Source organism: Chamaea fasciata, unplaced genomic scaffold (genome assembly GCF_029207755.1).
Source record: "Chamaea fasciata isolate MVZ Bird 193981 ecotype frontalis unplaced genomic scaffold, bChaFas1.0.hap1 SCAF_3, whole genome shotgun sequence".
Classification (NCBI taxonomy): Eukaryota; Metazoa; Chordata; class Aves; order Passeriformes; family Sylviidae; genus Chamaea; species Chamaea fasciata.
In genome coordinates this window covers 81,576,122-81,594,597 of record NW_027094088.1, presented here as the reverse complement: position 1 = coordinate 81,594,597, position 18,476 = coordinate 81,576,122, and positions in this window count along the sequence as shown.

The following is an 18,476-nucleotide window of genomic DNA, read 5'->3' as shown; positions in this document are numbered from 1 at the left end:
AAGGAAGGAAATCGAAGGAAAGCAGCCCATGGAAAAGCAGCCGGAGTCCTGGTTGACAGCCGAGTAACATGAGCCAGTTGTGCCCAGGTGGCCAAGAAGGCCCAGGACATCCTGGGCTGGATCAGCAATAGCGTGTCTGGCAGGACCAGGGCAGGGATTGTGCCCCTGTACTCAGCACTGCTGAGGCCACACCATGAGTGCTGTGTCCAGGTTTGGAACCCTCACCATTGAGGTGCTGGAGCGAGTCCAGAGAAGGGCAACAGAGCTGGAGAAGGGTCTGGAGCACAAGTCCTATGAGGAGCAGCTGAAGGTGTTTAGCCTGGAGAAAAGGGATTTCAGGGGAGGCTTTTGGGCTCTCTACAACTCTGTGAAAGGACGTTGTAGCCAGGAGGGCATCAGCCTTTTCTTCCAGGCAGCTGGTGACAGGACCAGAGGACATAGCTTCCTTCAAGCTGCTCCAGGGGAGGTTTAGGTTGGACATTAGGAGGCATTGCTTCACAGAAAGGGATATTGGGTATTGGAATGGGCTGCCCAGAGAAGTGGTAGAGTCACCATGCCTGGAATGTTTAAGGAACGACTGGATGTGTGGCACTTAGTGCCCTGGTCTAATTGACATGGTGGTGTTCAGTCATAGGTTGGACTTGATGATCTCAGAGGTCGTTTCCAACCTAATTATTTTCTGATTCTTTTCAGAGAGCTGCCTAGGAGCACAAGGGTGGTAGAGCAGCCCACCACAGTGCTGGGACCCGTCGTGTCCCCTCACAACCCCTCTGGACAGTGGGACCAATGGAGCCTTTGGGGAGCCTTGGGCATGTTCTGGCATTGCCAGTTTGAACACAAGGCTCTGGGTCAGGGTGGCACCTGGGAATAATGATGGGTCAGGGATGAGAGCAAAAGGGGGGAACAGGAATGGATTGTACTGACAAAAGGATGAAAGTATTGCCTAAAGCTGGCAAAAAGGCTTGAATTCAAAGGCAGGCCCAATGTAATGAAGCGGTTGTGGTTTATTCCACAAAGAAGTAAGAGAATTTCTAAACCTTGGCTTTTATTACTCCAAGTTACTGCTATTTTTCTTCCCTAATGCTAATCTTTATTAACAAATGTAGTAAAGTGAATTTCTTTCTGGAGAGAGGAAGGGAAAAGGAAACAGGAGATCTTGCTTGCTTCACTTGCTGATGGAGTATGTTATGATAGCACAGCAATGAAAGGGACACAAGAATTTGGGTGCAGCAGGATAAAGTAGAACATTTCAGATGAAGATTATAACCTGCCTGTGTGGGAAAGCATAAATGGGACATTCGAGAGAGGGAGACATATTTGCCTTTGGCAGAACTGTGTCTTCACAATTCTGAATGTTCAAAATGAATGCTCAGTGACCATTAAAAGAAAATAATAAGAGTGGAGGAAACAGGATTGCCAGTTTTTGTTTACTAAGGCAATATTTTCAGGCACAACCTGTCACTTCACAATGAAAATAAGGAAATATATGAGAAAAATACAGTTTTAATGCACTTGAAATTAAAATATTGCTATCCCCTCCTCCCTAACTATAAATTTTAGGAGGAAAAAGAAAAAAAAAACCAAACCAACTAAACATGGTTATGGAAGACTTGAGAGATTCTCAAAAATTATGTGTATTGTACACAAGAACTCTGAATATGTTTAATTAAATTACTGGAAAATTTAATTTAGTGAGTAGGCTAGAATACAATCAGAGACACATCAGCATCAACTCCTGTAAAACGAGAGGAGATGTATACTGGTATTTCAGAAGCACAGAAGTAGCTGTGCAGCATAAACCTGACATGGAGTCTCCCAAGCTGAATGGAGCTTTTATTTTTTGATCCTAATATCCAAGAAAACAAGCATGAAGCATGCAAAAAACCCCAACAACCGGTCTGTGAATTTCCTAATTTTGATTGTCTCCCTAATTACACTTAATATTTTTGCTGTACTTGTATTGCTATTACGAAATTGGTTTCAATAAACAATAAAAACTCATGTGCATCTTTTTTAAATTCATCCTCTGTGGCTTTGTGTAGCTCACCCTTGTGCTAAACAGTGAAAGCATATAATTCATCACTGGAATGCTGGCAGAGAATCATTGATGTCCTTCAAAAAGATCCAGGGAATGACAAAGATGGAATAATTTTATTGCTTGCAACTGGAGGAAATGTACTGCTTGTATCTGGCAGCAAGCCAGACCAGAATCTGAGATGCTGTTGCTGCTGTAAATAGGATGAAAGGGATTCATAATCCATCTCCATGCCCACCGTAGCTAGGAAAATTATAAGCAGAAAAAGCAATTAAACAAACAAACAAACATGAGAAAGCATTAAAATACATGGAAGAGACCTTTTTTTTTGTTGATAATTTATAGACTAATTGCCATGGCTAACAATTTGTGGCCTGGTTAGTGACTAACTAATAATTACTTACTGAATATGGGTAATACAGGTATTGAATTTAGGCAGTGTGTATGTGGAATACAGGTATTGAGTAATAATGAAAAGAGGCCTCTTGTTCATAACAAATGACATCTTATTTCTCCATCAAATGCTCCATCCAGAATAATGGCAACGGACTTGGAGCAGCTGGTGAGCTGGAATAAATTCAGATGCTGTGAAATGTTGGCATAGGGATTAATTGATAGAAATTTGTTAGTCTAGAAACTGCAAATCATGTATTCTAGATATTTTCCTAACAACCTAGCAGTTGAGACACAGCAGATAATTGATGGTGCTGTATTTCTTGTTCCCTTGGACAGGGCAAATAGATAAATCACCTGAGCAAGACATAAAGTTTTGCAGTTTTCTTCAGTCTGTGTAAAGCAAGTCTGATGTCTTAACTGCTTGCTTGGTTGGGAAGGTCGTTTAAACAGCGTATTTAATTCAAGAGCTGGAGGGGAAAGTAGAAGGCTCAGAAGGAACAGCCTTAGCCTTGGAGCTTAACTGAGGGGAGGGATGCTCTAGAAAGGGGGGTGGAAATCTTCAAACACTGAATCAGGTCGTAATGTCACAGTTTGCTGCTTTCAGAGATTCCAAAAGGGATAAAGCCACCACGCTTATTCAGATGAGTGGAACCTGTGCTTATTTAATTGTATATAAATATTGATGGGAAATCCTTGATGCATAGAAAAAATGGTATTGATTTCCATTGCACCATAGAAATAGCTATGGCAAACAGGGTAGGAACTGTCACAATTACTACACCTAATATGATAGATAAAACAGATTTCCCAAACTGACAGAAAAAAGATGATGTTCAAATTTGAAAAGGGAGTATCTTTCTGGTATTGCTTTCAAAACCACATTATCTGTAAAAAGTGGGGACTTAAAAGAATGCATGGTCATACAAATGAGGGAGCCAAAGCGCTATGCTGCTTGGTTTAACCAGAATACATGATGTGAAAATTCACTGTGAGATTAAGACTTAGACATTTATTTTCTGCAAAAGATCAAAGGCTGGTTAAAGCTATCAGACAAGGTATGAAGTACCAAATAAGACTCCTTTTGGCTCCTTCAGCCTTTATATTTTCTGATGTTTTGCATCAGAATAAGCAATATAACAGGACCTTGTACATGCAAAAACCTTTATAGACATCTCCCTGCATATGCACCAAAGGTAGTACCTTGCATACACACTTGTAAAAAACATTTTTATTTAGAAGTGAGGGGTTTGTACTATAGAGGTTTTGGCGCAAAGCAGGCCTGGGTAGCCCGGAGTGCCTCTTCAGTGTACAGTAGGAAGGGAGATATTTATGGAATAGAATCATAGAGTCATTTAGCTAGGAAAAAATCTTAAACATCACTAAGTCCACGCATACTTTCTCCCTGGCTGGGATGCACTCTGGCACCTGTGACAACACAGCACCAATGTCACAGTGGGGGCAGCTACCAACAGGAGCAGCAGGTAACGCCGGCCCAGTCCAGCCTCGGTGAGCAGCCAGCGTGCACACAGACAGGAGGCTGTGCTGAATGCTGAACAAGGGCCACGGCAGAAACGTGAGTACCCGGGGAGCCGCTTCTCACCGGGCGCCCAGAGGCCAGGCCCTCACAAAGGGAGCACCTTGGGCAGGGCACGGTGCTGCTGCTGCTGGGGCAGTGGCACAGGCCTTGCTGCCTGCCGGCTGCCTGGTCCCCTCTTTCCTGCCTTTGGATCCCTGCGGCTCCTGTCCCCACTTCCCCTATCTGTACCTCCCTCCCATCCCCAGGCAAGCCCTGCTCACCTCCTTAGGCCATGCTTGCCATTACCTTCCTCCTCTTGCTTGTGCAAGGCCTCATCCAGTACTGGCAGCAGGCTGGCAAAGGGCTGGATGAGGCCAGGCAGGAGGGTGTGCAGCAGCGGGCTGAGTATCTGAACCAGCAGATAACTCAGCTCCTTCAGGAGCTGGAGCAGAAGAACGTGGAGCAGAGTGGTGGGGCCTGGGGAGCTGTGCTCTGTGTGGCGGTTCTGGGCTCTGACTGGAATCCTTGTCCTTCTCTTGGCACTGTGGTTTGGAGTGGGGAAAATTAGATGCTAACCAGACAACAGTGGCCGCAAGGAGAGGTCCAGCGGCAACTTGGTGGAGGAAAAAGAGGAAGAAGGGCACATTGTTGTGGCAAAGAATGAAATAGAAAGCAACGATGCAAATGTGGAAACGAAGAAAGTAGAAATGTTGAGGCAAAGGCAGAAAGCACTGTTGCCAATGAAGCAAAAGAAGGCAATGATGATGCAAAGGAAGAAGTGAACTATGATGAGAAGGGGGAGGAAGCCAATGCTGCTGGAAATGAAGAAGGCAACCATGATGCAAAGGTAGAAGACAATGACCCCAGTGTCCAAAGGAACCTCGGAAGCCTTTTAGAGGAGTGCATACTGTTGCCTGTTCTGGATCTGGACAAAGGTTGCTTGCTGATAATGAACCTGATGGACAAACTCACAGACATCTTTGGACAAGGCTTGTCTATCAGTTTCTACCCAGTGCCACAAGAAGCCATTGGAGTGGGCAGCACCTTTGAAGGCTGGAGTCCCCATGCACAGGACCATGTTGTGTACCATGTGCTTGTGCCCCTGAGTCCCCTTCCAGGACATGCCTTCCATCTGGAGCTGGACACTGCGGGGATGCTCCAGAGGAACTTGTGTGTCCATGTGGAGCAGCTGTGCACCTACACGAGGGAGCAGCTGGGGGAGGAGGACATGCTATGTTTCCTCCACCACCCCGAGGAGGAGCTGAGAAGGAAACAGGACCCCGCCCTCCTGTACACCCTCTGCACTGGCTCCTGTCTAGATGTGGAGAGAACAGTCCACTGGTTCGATCGGTTTGTGAGAGTAGCCTGGCTGCTGTTGCCTCAATCCAATCCTGCCACTGGCGTTTGATGTTGCAGCCCTCCAGCCACTCCTGTAAATTTCAGCTGAGCAAAGACAAGGAAAGCTTCACGGCTGAGACAAGGAAAGCTTCACGGCTGAGATGATCTTTGGAGTGTGGCAAGGAGACTCTGGTATCTTTGTGGGCAGCCAGCCTACAGAAGCAGGTGTCCCAAGCACAGCATGGCTTGAGACTTAGGCTGTGGCAGAGGCAAAATTCTTCAGGCACATTTCCAGGCAGGTCCCCCAGGATAGCTGGCACTGCAAGTGCCTGCAGCTCCTCACCTGCTTCCCGATGGGCATCGGCTATTCCCACTATGCCTTGAAGACTGTGGTGATGCACCTGCTGAACACTGTAACCCTGACATGGTGGCACAGGAGGGCTTTCCAGCAGTGACTGATGGATATCCTGAAGTTCCTCCACCTCTCGCTGGAGACAAAACAGCTTCACCACTTTGTCATAGGCAATGCGAGGTTTCCTATGGAGATCAGCTTGCCCTCCTACTTCTGCATGCCCAAACTGCCCAACCTCTTTCAGCACCTGGCCAGCAGTGCGGGTGCCCACATGAAGGCCATACAGGAGTACACCTGCCTGCTACATTGGCTCAAAAAACTTTTCCCACGGCCATTGAAAGAGATCCTCATGCACAGAGCTGTGCTTGTGGGATTTCTCGACAGACCCCGTATATATTGCTATGAATGGGCAGAGAGAGACCAACTCCTCTTTTGAACACCTTTATTAAACAGCTTGGGATGGGGGGCTCGAGGGGCGCGCGCACACTACCGCTGCTCCCGGGACGACACGCCGTAGGAGGAGTCTTCAGCTCTGTTAACTGTAGCGCAGGCAGATCTGGGCGTTCCATCCTCATGGGTGTCCTCAAGAAGGCTCTAAAAGCTTTAAGGCTCCAAGGCTCACTGCTTAGGGGTGTCTGTCCAGTCGACCTTGGGTTAACTTACGGTGAGAGGTCGAGGTGTAGCTTTAGGTAGGCTAGGGTTTTTCGATGTTTTGCCGGCCCAAGGTGGTCATTCCTGTGTCTCTATTTGGTTCTGGCTCGTTGCTAGAGGTCATTGTCCAGTGCCGGAGCCTCCTCATTTGAATATGGAGATGCGTGCATGTCTTTATGGGAGCAGTGGAAGTGCCTTACCTGACGCAAGGGAAGTAGGAACTGAGAAATGTAAAATGGGAATTTACAAATACAGTGTTATAGGGAAACTGCTCGGTAGTAAAATGGATACTCCAAATTCTATTCCCCATAGTCCTCCCTCTTTATTTTTGATTGGGCTTATGCCGACATCAATTGGTAATTTTTTCTTCTTCTTTAAAATAGAATTTGTTTACTTTCTGGTATTGGTCATATGTTCTTTTTGCTATCCTTTGCCCTTTCTCTTGGCTCTCAACCACCATGGTTTTTGCTTGCTTTTGGTTAACTGATTCGGAGAGTTGGGTACTGGCCTGGAGGGTGGAAAGTACAACTCGGACAAGACAGGGAAGTAAACAAGATAAGAGCAATAGGCTGGAGATTGCTGTAACTGCCAGGAACGCCACTTTTTTTCACCATTTCCCTTTTAGTGAGAAGAAATCATCTCACCAGCTAGTCTCCATTAGTGGGGTCCACTCCTGAGTACCAGCATATGGAATCTTTCTGATTTCGTTTGAGATGTTTTTAATGACTGCGCTTTTATCATCTATTTCCAAACAGCACTCAGCCGAATTAAACTTACCACATATGCCCCCCCCTCGTAAGCAAGCAAATAGTCGACTGCAAGTCAGATTTGATAAATTACAGATCTTGTTTGTGCTAATTGTGTGCTTATATGATTGAGGGCAAGGGCGGTGTTATTTGATATAGTTTCGAGCACTGCTTGCAGTCTAATAATTCTGTTTAACATGTAGATTGGTGTGCAGTATTCCCAGGACCCATCCTGGGCCCAGGTGGCTGGCCCATACATTCGTATGATTTCTTGTGGCGTCCAGGTCTTACCTTTCCAAGTTTGTGTACTTCCCATGTTAATAATGTCTCTTTTCTTTTGGTGGGTTTTTCCGAGATTATCATAGAGAGGGATTCCTAGCTCTGATCCAGCTTCTTTAGGGAGTACAAAGAAGGATGGTTTAATAATGCCAAAAATTAGTGGCATTATTAGAAGTGCACTGGAAGTGCAGCTTCCAGTCCAATTTCTAGGGAGACTCGTGTAGGCAGTACTACCACATATCCAAAATAAATGAGCTGGGGCCTCTCAAAAACTATCTTTAGTTTCCCATGGATATTCCCAGTATTTTGATATTAACCTTAATCCCCAAAAAGGGTGTATTCCCTTTTCAGCACATTCATGTAAACCAAATCCTTCATGATAGATACAACCTCTTTCTTTTTTTCCAGTTGACCAATATCTATTTGGTTCTTGAGGGACCCGTTTGATGGTTAAGTCTTTCACGATCAAGTATCTCTTGCAGGCCATCCTCCCTACTATGGTAGTATACCTTTTGCCAGATCTCATTATACATTCCTCTCCAATTATTTTTGATTTTAGATCCCATCTCTCTTTCGTTCTTTGTCAAAATGTTTGAAGTTTTGGTGTCATTTGCTTCCACTTTAGAACACCTAGAGGTCTTAAACTTACACTTTCCCAGGGCCAAATTTCGGTCATCTTTGTGTTTCCACATACCTAGCAGTTAGTTAAATTTAATTTCTTACTGATCTTCTCTACCAGGTCTATAAACAAGTTCTTTCCTGTGGGAATCTCAAATTCGTTCTGCTTAGGGGGCTTGGCCAATTGCTTATCTTTTACCACACCTTTTACTGTTCCTGAGTTACTGACATGCTCAAAACAAACCCAGGGTTCTCCAGCAGGACATTCTCCAAGAAGGCACTGCCTAAAAGAGGCTGTATTCTTAGTAATACAAAAAGTCTTCCCACCTTCCTGGCAAGTGGTTAACTGGGAGGCATTGAAGCACTTGGGACTAATGTCCGTGTGGACCCTGATTAACACAGTGAGGCTCTCCCCATCATATAAGGGATAGTAGCACTTAGTGGATTCATTTTCTATGCTTCTTGCGGCTCCTATCACAAGCAGGATCAACACCATCTGTTCAAGGAGTCCGGTGTACTCCTTTACCTAGTATTGGCCTTGCCTCTTTATATGGGGGCCTTTCTCTTTGTCTCAAGGTTCTTTCCCTCCCCTTTCTCTACTAATTTGGTGGCCTCTTGAGGAGTGTTCTACAGGAGATTTGAGGTTTTGTTTTGAGCTGAGGAGGGGACTTATAGGGAAAAATTACAACTGTTAAAAGTGATACAAACTTATTCGACTATGTATGGCTACTCCTTAATAGATAGGTATATATTAACAGTGATAACTCAAGTAACAATCACAACAATAACCCTTTTAAACTTGACACAGATTTTTCTTTTTGACCATCTCTTTTAGTCTTTTAGTCAGTTCTTTGGTCTTTTCCTAAAAGTTACTTTAAGACTGTCGGGGGTTGGAGTTACAGTCCAACCGGATGGGTCTGTAGTTGAGTTTGGGTTTTTGTTTGGTGGAGTTACTGGCCCTTTAACCCGTGTGATATGAGTCCAGCCCTTCTCTTTGGTCCTTACAGCGGTGTGGGTGGTCAGGAGGACCTGAAAGGGGCCTTCAGATTTTGGGGTTAAAGGGGTGTTTTTCCAGACTTTTACTAAGACCCAGTCTCCAGGCTTAATGTTATGTATGTCTGCATCAAAAGGTGACGTTTGAGGGAGGTAACCTCTTTTCCTAAGTTTTTCCAGAGTTTTTCCTATAGTCTTCAAATACTCATGAGATATCTCTTCTCCCTCTAAGTAATTCCTGGTGCTAAATGGGGAAATCAAAAAGGGGAGCCCAGCATCTTGTAGGGGAAGACTCCCAAGTCTGCGTGTGGCCTAGTTCTCATGCGCAGTAGGGCTAAGGGTAGGCATTTTAACCAATTCAATTGAGTCTCTTCCATTAATGTAATGATCACATTTTTGATTGTCTTATTCATGCGTTCTACCCTTCCCGAACTTTGGGGGTGCCAAGGGATGTGTAATCTCCACCTAATGCCAAGAGCTTTTACCACTTGGTGTAGTATTTGAGCAGTGAAGTGTGATCCTCGGTCTGAATCTATGATGTTAATCAGTCCATATCAGGGGATAATTTGTTCCAAAAGTATTTTTACCACTACGTCCGTGGTTTCTTTTGCAGTAGGAAAGGCTTCCACCCAGTGAGTAAGGTGATCTACTATGACCAACAGATGTTTAAATTTCTGCAGTGGGGGCATCTCAGTAAAGTCAATTTGGATGTTTTGGAAAGGTCTTAAAGCTAATTCCCTTCCCCGAGGTTCTATTTTTCTTGCAGCTCTCTGATTCACTCTTTGGCATAACACACACCCTTTTGTTACCGCCTTGGCCAGATCATACACTCCTAGGCACAAATTTTCCCTCAGGAAATGGTCACACAGTCCCTGGGTTCCCCAGTGTGTTAGCTGATATATTTCTTCTAACATTGTTCGGGCTAGGGCTCTGTTTAGAAATTTCCTCCCATCTTTAGTTACCCATTCCCCTCTTTCCCTTTGATGCATTTCTAATTCCTTTATAGCTTTTAGTTCTTTTTCGCTGAAAACTTGTTCAACGTTTTTTTCTTCTTTGTTGGAAGTTTCTTCTAGTTTTAGGACTTTTATGGGTTTGCTGCGGTCCAATGCTGCTTCCTTCGCTGCCTGGTCTGCCATCTGGTTGCCTTTTCCTTCCAGAATGGTTGGTTTCTGGTGGACCTTTATGTGCACTACTGAAATTTCTAGCGGTTTAAATAGAGAGTCTAATACAGATTTTATCAGTTCTTTGTGGATCAGGTCTTTTCCTTTGGAATTTAAGTATCCTCTCTCTTCCCAGATTTTACCAAATGTGTGCACAATTCCATAACCATACATGGAGTCCGTATAGACAGTCCCCCGGTCTCCTTCCAGAGTGTTCCATCCTCTGTCAAGACCATACACTTCACAGTGTTGGGCTGACCAGTTTGAAGGAAGCCACCCCTTTTTTAAATGTCTGTTTCTCTCTGGGTTGTTACTTCTGTCATGGCATAGCCAGAAGCTCTTACTCCTTCAATGACTCTTGAAAACCCGTTGACAAACAACTTCCTCCCATAAGGTAGGGGGGTGTCATCCAAGTCTTCTCTGACTTTAGTTTGCAGGGCTATTTGTTTTAGGCAGTCATGCTCTAGATTAAAGATAGGGTTTCCAGAAAGGAACTGTGCCGGGTTGAGACTTTTTGATGTCACTAATTCCCGTCCATTGGTGCTGATGAGGGCGATTTCATACTTTAGAATTCTGGAGTTAGTCAACAGCAGTGGGCTTTTTGGCTAAAGATAGTTCTCAGATCGTGGGGAGTGTGGATTCTAATCTTCCCCTGTAATGTTATTTTTTGTGCTTCCTCTGCCAAGACTGCAGTGGCTGCAATGGCCTGTCGCCATCCTCTTGCAACTGGATCTAAGAATTTTGATAGGAAGGCTAAGGGCCTTCTATACCCTCCCCACTCTTGGGTCAGGACCCCATAGGCGACTCCTTCCTCAGTGTTAACGAACAGTTCAAAGTCTTTTTAAGGTCTGGTAAGCTGAGGGCGGTTGCTGAGGATAATTTAGTTGGTTTTTAAATCTTCCAATCTGCTCTCATCTTCACTGGTCCAATTTATAGGGTCTTGGTCTACTAGTTTCTCGTGCAAAAGTGTAACAGTCTGAGAGTACCGATCTATCCATTGTTTATAATAGCCAAATAATTTCCTGATGTCTCTTTTTGTCTTCGGGGCTGGGATCGCAAGGATTCCTGATGTTCTTTTGGGCCTTAATCTTTTATATCCCTTTCCAATGATATGTCCCAAATAAGTGACCTCTTCTTTTACAAACTGAAATTTCTCACGGGACACTCTTAGCCCCTTATCTCTGAGAAAGTTCAACAATCTGATGCTGGTTCTTTTTACTGATTCCTGTTTCTCCCCTGATATGAGCAGATCATCTACATACTGCAGCATCTTATTCCCAATCTCGGGGGTAAACTGCTCCAATATACTTTCCAAGCCCTGTCCAAATAGATTTGGGGACTCAGTGAAGCCGTGTGGTAGGCGTGTCCACCTTAGTTGCTGTTTCCTTCTTTTCTCTGGGTCTTCCCACTCAAAGGCAAACCAATCTGTGCATTCCTCTGCTAGGGGAAATGCCCAGAAGGCATCTTTAAGGTCTGTGGTAGTGTACCAAGCCTGCTCCCTAGGAATTTGGCTCAGAAGAGTATAGGAGTTAGATACCATGGGGTGTCTAGTGATGGTCCTTTTGTTGACTTTTCTTAGATCTTGAACCAACCTGTACTTCTTTTCAGATTTCTTCACCGCTAGGATAGAGGTGTTGTGGGGAGACATGCATGGCTCGAGTATGCCTTCAATCATAACCAGAGCCAGTCCTTGCCAGGCCGCCTGCGACATGGGGTACTGCATCACCTGGATATTTGTAGTCCCCTCTTTCATTTCGATCTTTATGGGAGAGATATTTAAATACCCAGTCTCTCCTTCTTTGGCCCACACTCGTGGGTTGATCTCTTTGATATCCCTCTCCATAAGCCGCATGATCTTAACAACCATTTTTCCTCCTTCTGGGACAATACCTACTCCCAATTAGACTTGTAAATCCTGCCCCAGCAAGTTGCTATCTATGTCTGGTAGGTATATGAAGTCCACTGTGCACTTTCTAGAATTACCTTTTACCTCAACATTTTCTACTAAGGGAGCCTTAAACAGCTTTCCCTTTGCTCCCATCACTTCACAGGTTTTCTTTCCCATACTTAGTCCAATGGGTAAGTCTTTGATACTGAAGTGGTCAGCTCCGGTGTCAATCAGAAATTCAAAGTCCTCATCTTGGGGACCCACCTCAAAATTTACTAGGGGCTCATTCCAATGTTTCATTGGGTCCCCCAACTTATAAAGTCCCTGACACCACTAGTCATGTTCTTTCAGGATCTTTTCTAGAGTTTCTTGTTCTTTACAAATGGCTTCATTGAAGGACAGCTTCCTGAAATTTCTTCTGATGTGTCCTTTCTTCCCACAATAGTAGCATTCTTTGTCATCCTTAGGTGCGTTCGGTTCCTTTTCCCTATTAGCTCATGGAGGCAGGATTGATTTGTTTTTGGGTCCATCAAGAGGGGGGTTTGTCTTATTTGCATCCTCTCTATTGGAAGGTCCTGTTCAGTCTCTCTCTGCTTTCATACCTTCTCTTGCTACTGCTACCATCACTCTCACTTTGGCTTTCTATTTCTCTTCCTCCCTCCTCAGATATACTCTCAAAGCCTCTTTTAGTAGCTCATTTATGCTTTTTTCCTGCCAATCCTCCATAATTTCTAATTTCCTCCGAATATCTGGCCAGGAGTTGGTTACGAATTGCACCTTTAACAGGACTTGTCCCTCCGGGCTCTCTGGGTCTATAGTGGAATATAACTGGATGTTTTGTTTCAGTCTCTTCAACCATGCTGCTGGGGTTTCATCCTTTTCTTGCATTCCATCAAAGGCTAACTTGGTGTTGCTTCCCCGGGGTACTGACTCTTTCATACCTCTTACCATTAGGGACCAATATTCATCCATATTTCTCCTCCCTTCCTCTTGATTTGGATCCCATCCGGGGTCTGCGATGGGCAACTTTTTTTCTCCTGGGAGGCCTGTTCTATTTTCCCTTTCCCATATTTTCATTCCGGCCACTTGAATCATTCTAACCTCTTCTGCATTAAATAAGATGTTTAATAGGGAATTTAACTCCCCCCACATATAGATGTTTGGGCCAAGGAATTGATCCACTTGCTTGGAAACTCCTACGGGATCTTCTAAGCTCTCCAACTCTTTTTTAAAACTCCTAACTTCCGAGGCAGTTAGTGGGGTGTTAACAAAGCCTACTCCTCCGGCTACTCCGCCCATAGGTACTTCTCTTAAAGGGAAAAGTCTCTCCACCTTAGGGGTTTTCGACCTAATATTTAGGTACGGCTCTTCAGGGGAGTTATTGACTTGAGGAGGAACTGACTTGGGGGAGGTAGTACGAGAGGAGGTATTAGTTTCCCAGTGGGAAGGTGGTAAAGGGATACCTGCCGGAGAGGGAGAAGATGCTAACCCTGTATCTTGTGACACAGGAGGTGACATCTGCGGGATTGGAGAGAGAGTGGGAGGAGATTGAACTAAACTTCTAGTAAGGGACTCTGGGGATGGAGTCAAAGAAATAGGTGAAAAGGTTGGAGGAGAGATTGGGGTTATCGCTGGGACTGAGGTGGGTCCAGGGGTTATGGTTGGGGTAGGAGTGCTGGGAAGAATCAGTAAGGGAATTGGAATAGTTGGAGGAGCTGCAGGGTTAGAAAATGGTGGTGTCGGTATTGGGACAGTTTGAGGGACTAGAGTGTTGGATGGAGATGGTAAAGGGATTAGAGTGGCTGGTGGGATTAGGGGTGGTGCTAGTGGTTCTGGGAGTTGGGGTACGGCTGGGTAAACAGGAGGAGGAGGAGGTAAACAGTCTACTGGGTCCCAGCTCTTGCTGGTTTCCTCATTCACTTTCTCATTCTCTTTTTCCCTCTTCTCTTCCTTTGGCTTTTTCAATATGCATACCATTGCAGTCTCTCTAGTTACTCTGTTTTCCTCCCAGCAGGCCGTGTAGGTGTAGTGGTTTGAAAGCAAAACAAATGAGAGGCTCTAAGTTAGAGATACAATTTAATAGGAAGAAAGGAAAGAAAGTAAAATAAAATAGATTCAATAATACAAAAGACCACTGACAGAGTCAGAATACAACCTGAGCAGAGTGATGGAAGCAGTCCAGATGAGGTGGTCTTCCTGAAGCAATGATCTTGTAGAAAGGTCTGGTAGCTCGGGTCCTCTGGGAATCCAGTGGGTAAGCGCCCCTCTGGTGTTCAGAGTCTCAGCTTATATCCAGGCTGGAATGCTTGGTTCCTCCCTCTGGGTGGAGCATCTCACAATGGGATGGTGAGTCATGTGATAAGGCCTGATGGGCCCATTAACAGGAGATAGTCCAGTAGGGAGTTATCTGTGAGCTGTGTAGCAAAGGTGCTGATGGGCCCATTAACAGAAGATAAGCCAGAGTGGAGGAGGCAGGGAGCACTGCCTCACCTGATTTCAACAGTTCATGAAGATGGTGATAGAATATACTTCAACCCAGGACAGTAGGTTAATTGCTCCACATCTGCTGCATCTTGGGCTTTTAGATGCTGGTTAAGTTGAGAGCACATCCAGGGGTCATGTGTCCCCACCCATGGCCACTCTCCTTTTAAGTTCAACTAGGGCCAGACCTCCATGCAGAAGTAAACCATCTTAACTTCATCCAGTCCTTTTGTCTTCTCTAACTCCTCCCATTGGGCCAACATTTGCCCAAGAGGGCTATCTGGGGGTATGTTTTTCTCTTTAGTCTTGTTCCTCTTCTTTGGTCTTCCCTCCTTACTCATGCACTTTCCCATTTTTGCTCCCTGACTGTATTCTCTCTAGTGGATCCTTGCCTTTAACTAAAGTTTTAAACACCACAACTCAATGACTGGGCCTTTACTAAACAGAACTCAAAGGTGCCTCTACCCAAACTTAAACATACTGACAGGCAACAAAAGCACTGACTTTTACTTCAGCCCCTAAACAAAAAAGGCTGAGAATCAATATCCACACAACTGAAACTTTCCTCTCTCTGTATTACCTTTTCACTCTTCCTATTGCTCTGGCAACTAAGCACTTCTCACTTCCACACGGGGATCACTTACACTCTCCACTCAGTCTTTCTCACACACTCTCTGGCTTGCCTCTTCACTTGTACTAAGTTGCCCGACCCCTCGTCAGGACTTATGGATGGAGTTACTCTCGTTTGTGTACCTCACCATGAGGTCCCTGGCACTGGGGTTTCCTGCCTCCTAGTGCTGTAAGCCACCTGTTTGTGTACCTCATCTGCCTTGCCTCTCCCTTGGAGACTGTGGCACTCGGGGTCGATGTGATGAGGTCCCTGGTATTGGGGTTTTATCAGAACCTTCCCTGCCTGACCCCTCCCTAGGCCAGAACTGTCCTGCCCCCTAGTACCCTAAGCCAAAAACTTCCAGATGGGCCAAAGTGCCTGCAGTCATTTCAGACTGCCCCTCTGGCCCCCTGCCTCCCTGCTCCCTCACTATCCTCCACCCCAGAAGAGATAACTTCTGCGCGGGAGATGTATGTGGATGTTGGTGAGATTAACCTCCCTTGCCTCCTAGTCACGCCTCCCACCATGGGATGGCTTTGACGAGGGGAGTGCGTGAAAGAATTATACGCCAATTGCCTCGCCCTGTTCCAGACTGCCTGCCCCCGTGCCCTGGGCAACAGGCTCCAGCCCACCCTTGGGACTGGACGATGACTGACACCTCTCAGCACTTCTGACCCTACTCTGGGAAGCTGGGGCTTTTCGGGCGTCCAGTGCCAGTAGGACCTGGAGACCCCAACCCAATCCATCCTAGCCCTATCAGGGGGGGCCTACTCTTGCGTGCCACTCACACTTCTATGTACCCCCTGCATGCTCAGAGGGGGGGCTCACTATACCCCGGGGACGCCTCAATCACTCAGTGGTCACTTGCTTCCCCCTGTTCCCGGCCAGCCCCATTGCGGGAGATCGGAACCGTGATACTAAGGGGTCCACAATTGATTCAGGGGTCCGAGCTGCCGGCCCCCATCTCATTCACACAACCCTCACTCGCCCCCTACTCCTGCCACCAGTTATACTTATTGGCACTCCGCTGTGTCACCGACCCCAAGCTCTCTTCTTCTGTCCGGCTGGCCGCTGGGGCAAGCGGCCGTCTCGTCCCCCGCAGTCCTCTTCAGGTGTGGCCAGATCCCAAACAAGCCCCCAGCTGTTATGAATGGGCAGAGAGAGACCAGCTCCTCCTATGAATGCCTTTATTAAACAGCTTGGGATGGGGGGCTTGAGGGGCGTGCACACACCACCACTGCTCCCAGGACAACATGCCGGAGGAGGAGTCTTCAGCTCTGTTAACTGTAGCGCAGGCAGATCTGGGCATTCTCGTGGGAGTCTTCAAGAAGGCTCTAAAGGCTTTAAGGCACCAAGGCTCACCGCTTAGGGGTGTCTGTCCAGTCAACCTCGGGTTAACTTACGGTGAGAGGTCGAGGTGTAGCTTTAGGTAGTCTAGGGTTTTTCGATGTTTTGCCGGCCCAAGGTGGTCATTCCTGTGTCTCTATTTGGTTCTGGCTCGTTGCTAGAGGTTGTTGTCAAGTACCGGAGCCTCCTCATTTGAATATGGAAATGCGTGCATGTCTTTATGGGAGCAGTGGAAGTGCCTTACCTGACACAAGGGAAGTAGGAACTGAGAAACGTACAAACGGGGATTAAACTTTATTAGCAATTGACAACTAACAAGAGGGAACCTTACCACAATTAACAAATAGAGCGTGATAGGGAAACTGCTCGGTAGTAAAATGGATACTCCAAATTCTTTTCCGCACATATATTAACCTCCTGTCATTAGGTCATTAACGAAATGTATTTACAATATAAATCACATAATTAAATGCATTTACTGTATCTATTAGGGCCCCCTAGTTAGTGAATTTACTAGATCTATAGGGACACCCAAATCAGTGCTTTTACTATAGATATTATTAATACTCTCTAGTTAGTGCGTTCAGCAATCCTGAACCTGACGCAATGCCCAAGTTCTTCAGCCCAGCTGGCTCCCTTGCCAGCACCGTTGCCAAGAGTGGGCTGCCCCCAGAAAGCCAAGCAATCTGGGGTGTGGCTGTAGGGCACAGAGCAGCTCTGCAGCATAGGTGGAATGCGTCAAGGGCAGGGACAAGGAACAGGGAGAGGCCTTCTGTGTGATTTCCAAAGGTGTTTATTCCTGGGAGGGTCAGGGACAGAAAAAGGCACAGAACCTGGGCTTGCAGAGGCTTATGAGCGAGCGAGGTCTTGGGAGAGGATACAATTTTCAATCAATAAGAGTTACATGGGGAAGGAACATAAAGCGGGGAGTACAATACATAGACCAATGAAAAAACAGAAGGGGAAGGAACAGTCTTAACTAACCACTAGGGCGTCGACAATTAGGGGATTGATAGGGAACAGTCTAGAAGAAGGGGAAGAGTTAGGGAAGGATTGACAATTCAGTGGGAGGAGGGAAGGGCAGGTCTAGGGAAGAAAGACAACCAGGGCAAAGCCAACAATACAGGGGGAAAGAAACCATCCATTAGGGATGAAATATAACAATACAAAGTAGTGAGGGAGGGGGTTTATAGAACAGATCATTGAAACTGAGCTGCAATTGAAAAAACAATAAAAACACACTTTGTTATTGTTTCAATCAACTGGACAATTCCAGTAGCTGGACTGTGCAAGATCTTCAAGAGAACCTTCATTGTTATTGTTTCAATCAACTGGACTATTCCAGTAGCTGGACTGTGCAAGATCTTCTTGAACTCGACCAGTCCTAGAGTATTTGTAAATTCCACTAGTTGTCATTTTGTGACTGGCTGGGAGTAGGCACTGTTAGGGATCTGGAAATCTCCCCCTCTGTCTACTGCTATAAATATGGTCTATGAGGTGATTAAGATACTTGTATTAGTGCATGAATTTTGATGTACCTAGGGTCTAGTTGAAGGTTTTTTCCTTATTGTATGTTGGAATATTTTCCTGGATACAACATACTTTGAGTATCAGCACATATTTCCCATGCTCTGAGCTATCTGCAATTGTATAATCGAAATATTTAAAATTGTAATGCAAATTAATGTTACTCTGTTTTGACATTTTCCATATTCATGGTGTCCTTATACTTTTTAAATGCATGTGTCAAAATAAGCTTTGGTTTTGTTGGAGGCCAGCTGTTTTTCTTACTGTATGCTCACCTACCTTTAGAAATCAAAAGCCCACAATCACTTTCAGAGTTTGCCTCCCATGTCCTAGGCTCTGTAGTGACCAAAGGCCTCCTGCACTCTTTCTTTTTTCAAGTGTTCCTGAGTCATTGGCTGAGAAGCGACAGCTCACCTCTGACAACTTAGTGTTATAACTCTTTGAAAGAATGTCTTTTGGTGTCACTTCTCATACTATGACTGCTTTCAACCCTCTCAAGAGGATTTTCTTGAGGATTCTCTGACTATGATGGTATTGGA